This window comes from Xiphophorus couchianus, chromosome 18 (genome assembly GCF_001444195.1).
Source record: "Xiphophorus couchianus chromosome 18, X_couchianus-1.0, whole genome shotgun sequence".
Lineage (NCBI taxonomy): Eukaryota > Metazoa > Chordata > Actinopteri > Cyprinodontiformes > Poeciliidae > Xiphophorus > Xiphophorus couchianus.
Window position 1 is genome coordinate 27563165 of NC_040245.1, and position 8247 is coordinate 27571411.

Here is an 8247-nt window from a genome sequence, read left to right on the forward strand (position 1 = left end):
TCGTCGACTGTCTCTCTCTGATTTGTGGGTGTGGTAAGGAGAAATCTTGCTCCACTGACAGAGATCAAAGCTGCTGCTTCGCCTGACGAAGAGAAACTGAAACTGATGAAATCAGACTGAACTCTGGTGGATTCATAAGCTCTAGCCGTCCAGGGGGTTACGAGGTGTGAGCATGAAAACGGATGGATGTTAGCGTGATGGATGGCCGAAGAAATGTGGTGTGGTCTACAGAATTAGGCAACAATCCATGTTGTGGATTGCTGGCATTATTAGCTATATTAGCTCTATCAGCTTCATTAGCTTTATTAGCGCTATCAGCTTTATTAGCTCTGAGTTTTATCAGCCTTGCACTCTGCACAGACACCTCTCTGATAATTGGCAAGCAGGCAGAAACGGAAAGATATGGAAAAACATGTTTAAAAATGATTTGGCTACAGTTCAGCAGTTACATTCAATAAATCAGAATATTCTTGAAAAGTTCATTGATCTCAGGTAATCGTGTTCACTAAATGAAGCACCAACATTGGCTTAATAACGGGAGGGGGTTTTGAAGCCTTTATATTCTGATAATTATGATGATTTTTCTGCTTACAGTTAATGAAAGCACAACATTAAATATTAGAATATTACATCAGACCAATGAAAAGACATTTTTAGTACAGAAATATGGGCTTACTGGAAAGTATGCTTAATGCTGGCTTAAAGATAGATTTTTAAAATATGTTTTAAAATATGATTTCTCAAAAATATGATTTAAAATATGCTTTTTTAAATATGATTTTTAAACATGATTTTTAAAAATATGATTTAAATATGATTTAAAATATGATTTTTAAAATATGATTTTTAAAATATGATTTAAATATGATTAAAAATATGATTTTTTAAAATATGATTTAAATATGATTTAAAATATGATTTTTTTAAAATATGATTGAAGCATTTGAAACCAAATGCTTCAATGAGTTGCAACATTTACTCGTCTCTGTGTGTCTTTCTTTTTTTGTTCTTCAGACTGTCATGTTTAAATGCACATCATTCATTCACTTCAGATTTGGATAAACAAAACAAATAAAGGTTGGTTGGATTTCTTTGCTTTATCTGCCTAAAATTCTTACAGGTGTTTAAACGATTAAATTGCAGAACATGGCATCCTGATCATGGTCTTGGTTGTTATACATTTAGTGCTAAGAAAAAAACCCCCACAGCATTGCTTCTTGATTTGTGCTGTTCATCCTGAGGTTGGGTGTCTTTATCCAAACTTTGGGTAAAACATCTCAAAGAAGAGGTCATTAGTAATAGCCTCGTGAATTGGTCCTTTGACAGAATAAACATTCAGGTTATTCTGTTTATAACCTTACTGGACAGAAATGCTAGGCACAGTCAAAGTGTCGAAGGAATCCATTTCGGTGTCCTAAGGATCACGTCTCTCGTCTTTGCAGACTAACTTATCTTGGTTCTGTCGGCTTCATCGGATCATGATCTACAGCTTTCGCTGGAGTGGTTTGCGGTTGGTGATGAGGCCATCGGCTTGAGCTGGAAAAGGGTGGAGCGCGTTCTCCAGATCGGTGAGAGGTTCTGGTCCAAGTGGAGGAGTTTGAGTGTCTTTAGATCTTTGTTTGTGACTGAGGGAGAAATGGAGCTGGAGAAGAGAAAGCCACAACATTCCGCCAAAGCTCTCGATTTACTGGTCCATCTACGTTCTTGCCTTCGTCGGTGGTCACGAGCTTTGGCTGCTGACCAAAAGAACAACATCCTGGATACAAGCGGCCAAAATGGGTTTCCTCTGCAGGGTTGTCTGGGCTCTTCCTTAGAGATAGTGTGAGATACTCAGCCACCTGGAAGGGACTCGGAGTCTTCATGTCGAGAATAGCCAGTCTCCGTTGCTGCTCCTATTCTCTGGAATAATCTACCTTTCCAGATTAGATCTGCCCACAGCCTGGATCATTTTAAATCGCTTCTTAAAACTCACTTTTATTCTTTGGCATTCAATTGAGACCTGATACCGTAGCTCTTCTGTTTTGATTTTTTTTTATTACTATTCTTGTTATTACTTATATTATTGTAACAATAGGAATTTTTTGCTCTTCTTGTAATATATCTCTTTTCTTTTCATCAACTTATTTTATTATCATTTTTGTGCAGCACTTTGGTGCAGTTTAAAACCTGTTTTTAAAGTGCTATGTAAATAAATTTGACATTGACGTTTGATTGGGGCGATGGTTCTGGGCTGCCAGGATTGCCAATCAATAGATACCTCTGTACTGGATTAGTATTGTAGAGGTAGATCGAAGTTGTACGTACACCTCAACTAGCTTCGTTAAATAGGAGACATGTTTTTCACACAATAACTGGGGAAAAAATATCAACTGTTTGACCCGTCAAAATAACAGCCCATGAATATCACCACGGCAATCTTCAGAAGGACAAACAAAGTGTTCAAGTCAGAATACAGTCACATGACACTAATTTAGCCGTGCACATGAAATTTCAGCTGACATTCAACTCCGGGAAAAACCGACGGTGACATGACTTTTGAGACTTCAGATGTTTAGTCTTGAGTCTTTCAAGGACCATAGAGTGAAAACCTCAGATCTTGTGGGTTGCTTTGTTGCAATAGGCCTTAACACAGCTTTTATGTGCTATGTTATTAAGAAATTATTTTCTTTTAGACATAGCAGCTTTTGACACTGTTGACCATGACATATTACTGAATCGACTGGAGAGTTGGGTCGGACTCTCCGGTCCAGTGCTAAACTGGTTTGAATCCTACATAAAAAAAAAGGGATTTCTTTGTTTCAATTGGAAACTTCTCATCAAAGAGATCAAAGGTCACATGTGGGGTACCCTAAAGTTCAATCCTAGGACCCCTCTTATTCAATATTTATATGCTCCCACTAGCTCAGGTTATAACAGGAAATAATATTAGCTACCATAACTATGCAGATGACACACAGCTCTACATTACGATGTCACCAGGTGACTCAGAGCCCATCCAATCACTGAACAGATGCTTAGAGCAGATAAATGTGTGGATGTGCCAAAACTTTCTCCAGCTGAACAGAAACAAAACTGAAGTTATTATTTTTGGACATAAAGAGGAACGATCTAGAGTTATAGATCTAGAGCTATAGACCTAGAGTTATAGATCTAGAGTCAATGCACAGCTTCAGTTATTACAACTAAAACCAGCGATCAGGCCTGAAACCTGGGAGTAGTGATGGACTCTGACCTGAACCTCCAGAGCCACATAAAGACAGTTACAAAGTCGGCCTTCTATCACCTGAAGAACATTTCCAGGATTAAAGGACTAATGTCTCAGCCAGATCTAGAGAAACTCATCCATGCCTTCATCTTCAGTCGTATTGATTATTGCAACAGCGTCTTCACAGGTCTGTCCAACAAATCAATCAAACAGCTGCAGCTGATCCAGAATGCTGCTGCTCGTGTTCTCACTAAAACCAGGAAGATAGAGCACATAACACCAGTTTTAAAGTCCCTCCACTGGCATCAGTTAGTTATGTGCAGTTACGTGCTTTGTCTACGCCTTAGACACAGTTTCCTTTACCTCAGACCGTTCTCTATCATCTTACAGGACAGTGTTAAAGGACGATCATTTATATTTACTTGTCCTGAACCAAGATGTTATCTGTGACCCTTTTTTTATGAAGGATTCAAATCTCTCTCTCTCTCTCTCTCTCTCTCTCTCTCTCTCTCTCTCTCTCTCTCTCTCTCTCTCTCTCTATATATATATATATATATATATATATATATATATATATATATATATATAAAAGCTTTGAATGATTGAAAGCAAGTTTCCCTGAATGTAAACCTCTGCTCCCTTTCAGAACGTCGTCTGAGGTGAGGGGAGGAGCGGTCGGCAGGTTCAGGTTCAGGGTAAGGTCCGGATCAGTCTGCGGAACGGTACCGGACCGCTGCTTTCATCCAGCTCATGCACGCACAGTCCGGCCCGTTTCCAAATCTTCCGTTTCTTGCGCTGAGCGGGCCAAAGAACGATGGGTCCCGAGAGGTCAAAGGTCAGAGGAGACACTGGATGGCACATTCTGGGCCTACACCTGTTCTAAACACCAGGGCTCCGATCCTTAACCAGAAGTCCAGCTCAATTCGACTCAGGCTGTGATTGTAAATTGATTATATAGTATATTTTTAAAAAATAGAGTAAAAATTCACCAGGACATGAGCTGATTTAGTCTTTTAGTATCTTGTCTACTAACCTTACCCAAATAGCATTTAAGTTTCATAATTTTCCAAGTCGCTGAACAAGGAGTTTAAAAATAATTCAGAAGTCAAACAAACACACGGCTACAGTCTCTCCCACACATAACCATCCTTCAACCGTTTCAACAGACCAGCCTGGACACATATTTGTCAGACTGAACTGTCATCATTGCTGATTGTTATTATAATAATAATAATAATAATTTACTCTCTTTACTCTCTTATCCAAAACCGTGTCTAGGTTTTAGATTAGGTTCAAATTGAGAGTCAAAATTAGTGTCACTGAAACACATGTTTTTGTTGGTTTACTTAAGATAGTGGCTTTTAAAAATAGTTGCAACTTTAATCCAAAATCTGAGTTTTTAAACTCCTGACTATGACATGGTGTTCTGACGCACACAAAAATGATTCTTTAAGTCTGAAGTAATTTAAGAGAAATACGTTCTGTACGTCTAAAATTTAACAATAGTAGAGATTTTACGACTCTCATATCTCCTAGCAGTAAGTTTGATGAGAGATCATCAAATAAAAAAAATCAATCAGGTTTGTTTGGTTATTTTTCTGTAAGGTGTTTATGTAGCACTCATGTATTTCACAAAGTAGATTGTGAGGTGTTGATTCTAATTCAGTGTTTTGACAAACATAATTTATTCACAATAATTCACATTTTAGTTTGTATAGTTCTGAAATTATTGCATTACTGTGTGCTTTTCTGTATGTTATAAACTCATTTACTCTGGATGGAGAACTAACCTCTGCTTTTAAGTCTTGCTACAGATTCAAAATTGCATTTTGTTCCGGTCTTTGACTAGACCATTCCAAAACTTCAACAAAGCTCTGGTTATGCATTCAGGGGGTCACACTTTCAGGTTCTCTGACGTGTTTACTTCCTGGATGTCAATATTCCCATGAAATTCGTTTTTAGTTTTGGCCCAGTAGTTTCTCAACTCGACCTCAAAAAGAAGATTTCGTCTTGAATTTGTTCTAAAATAACATATTTTTTTGTTCTTCGTTTTTGCAGGAAAAGATGCACACAAATATGTTTTTTGCTTTTCTATTGTTTCTGTTTATCATGTTAGTTTGCTGATCATGTATTTTGTTGACACCTTTGAATTCTGGCCTACGTTTTAGCAAAAACATTTTAAAGGAAGAAGCACAAAAATTTGATGATAAATCAAGCTTGAATGAAAAGTATCGGTATTGTTGATAGTGGTATCGGATTGATACCAAAATATTCAGTATCGTGTCAAAATAAAGAAGCTGAAGGCAAATCCACATCTTTTTCCTTCCTCTACACAAAATTCACTACTTTGTGCTGCTATTTCACCTTGCTCCTCAGAATGCTTCACACCGCCCGGCTTCTGGTGCTGTGGGCTCTCTTACAGGAAGCGTGGGGCCCATCCGGGACCCGGGCTGGTCCCCTCGTTGCTCAACCTCTGCGAAACCCTTTCGGACGGACCGGGTTCCTCTCCCCGCTTCGCCACACACTGGCTTCTTTCACAACAGGCGCCTTGTACCGGATTAAAATGTTTTCTGCAGTTTGTTATTATTTATTGTTAATGGTTGACAGATTCTAAACCAGAGACATGAGAAAGTGGCAGAAAACCTAACAAACAAAACAGTATGAGTTTTCATTTACAGGATCCGTCACGTTATTCCATCTGCATGGAAGCATGGCTTCCACATCTGTTTCAAAAACAGAAATATTAGTCACTTTCATAAAACTATGGTCATTTATATATATATATAAACTATCCCTGATAATAAATTGCCCTCCTGTTCAGATCAGTGGTGTCCAAAGTGTGGCGCGGGGGCCATTTGAAGTCCTTGAAATGTTTCTGATGGGCCACCCGACCAAAAGTCAGAAAGGGTCAAAGTTTTTCTTTTGATAAGGCAACAGTCTGGAACCTTTCTTATGTTTTGGATCTTTATAGATTTATAGTTAAAAAAAAAAAAAAGTTGTTTATTATAACAGGTAAAATAATAATAATAATAACAACAACAACAACAACAACAACAATAATAATAATAATAATAACAATGAAAATAAACTAAGTTTTGCATTTTTAGCTTAATGGTTTTTATGGCTTACCAGGAGTTTAAATGTGCCAGTTTTGGGGGGAAACATTTAGTTTTCAAGCCCCCCCCCAGAAAAGCCGACAGGTGAATCATTAAGGTGTCTCCGGAGGGGACAGAGCTGCAGACGGACTGTAATTTATCTGGGTTATTAAGCTCCAGCGGAGCGAAGGGCACCCGAGGTGCGCGGCTCATGACGGAAACATCAGTATGGTAGCCGGTGATAAGCCTGCCTGTAATCTGTGTAATGACACAGCAGCTGCAGGCGAGAGAAGTCACACAAGAACAAAAAGTTCCATTAATAAAACATTACTGTAATAAAATGAAACAATTAACACTCCAGCAGAGAGGCCTTGACTGTGTCCGCCGCTGAACCCTTAAAGGAATGTTTTTGCTTTTGCTGCACCTCTTCTTCTTTTTCAGCTCCTTTTAGTTTTATTCTCCCACTGTGCTTCATCGACGTTCTGCTACTTTTTAGCTGAAGGGAAACACTCTCTGCATCATTATAGCTAATAAGTATAAGGTGATCCTGCATATTACTAATGATCAACCACATTGATACTACACTGAAAGCTTGTCTGACCAATAACCAGCCCAGACTCTGGTTCACAGAGGAGGACTGCAGCTTCTGAGATGATGCTCCAAGCCTGCAGCTGAAGGAGTTTACAGCTGGAGATGCCACAGTTTCCAACATGTCACCTGCTGAAGGAGAGAGAAACAAAAGTTTGCTTTGTCAGAAAGAAGAAAGGAAGGAACTGCTGACACGAATCGGTTCCCATGTCAATTTGAATTCATAAAAAATAGCTGCTGGAGGATCAGAGAGAATATGATGAGAGAAATCAATTGGACTGAATTGTGAGATAATTTCCCATCTCCCCCCCCCACACACACACCTACACACACTCACACACAAACATTACAGTTAAACTTTTAAACCAACAGTATATCAAAACAGAACTGCTTTAATTTGCACTTTACCAAACTTAATCTCTTTTTCAGCCTCATAGTTTTAGTCTTTTAGGAAAATATTGCCATTAACAAAGGCTTTAACCCTCATTTCCAGTAATAATGACTGGTGTTTTGGCAGGTAGACCAAAACTAAAAGGATATTATCTTTCTTTTGGATAATAACAATGACAAATAATGGAGATTTGATCTGAATCTGAGAAATGAACACAGATAAAACAAAACAAGAAGACATAATAATAATAATAATAATAATAATAATAATAATAATAATAATAATAATAATAATAATTAAAGAGGAGGAAGAAGAAGAATTAAACATTTTAAGTTGATAGATGTATGAATCTAAAAACATTAATTTGAACTTTGGCAAAAACAAAAAGTTAATCCTAAAAAAATGAAAACAAAACAACAAGCACATAACCTCCATTTAATTTCTGGCGCAGCTTTGATTTCTGTAACAGAAAAAAGTACCGATGTCTGGTATCAGTATTGTCATATTTTTACAGTCTATTGGGATTTATTAGAACAAACCCATTTAAACACAAAAATTCGTGTTTTCATGCTGCATCAGTCGCTCTTTGCGAACTGAAATCCGCAAAAGTTCATGTTTAATCTCTAAGACTGATTCAGGGAAGAAAGCAGTGCGCTTTTCTAAATCATTTGCAGTAAAATGCGGGCGTTCTTCGACGCATGTAAAAGTGATTGCAAGCTTAAAAGGCTCCTATGAAACATTACAGGTGTGAAATTGAAAACTATGTTGACTTGATGTCATTTCACAAATCAAATGTCTTCATTTGAACTTTTTCTCCATCAGTAACCTGTGAATAACACGAGCGGCGCGGAGTGATCTGACCGTGATGAAGCCCCACAGTGAGTAAAATCCTGATGTCCGCAGCTTATGATTCATTTCCGACTCCATCGATTTCAGTGGTGTCATTTTTGCAGAGTCTTAATATTTCA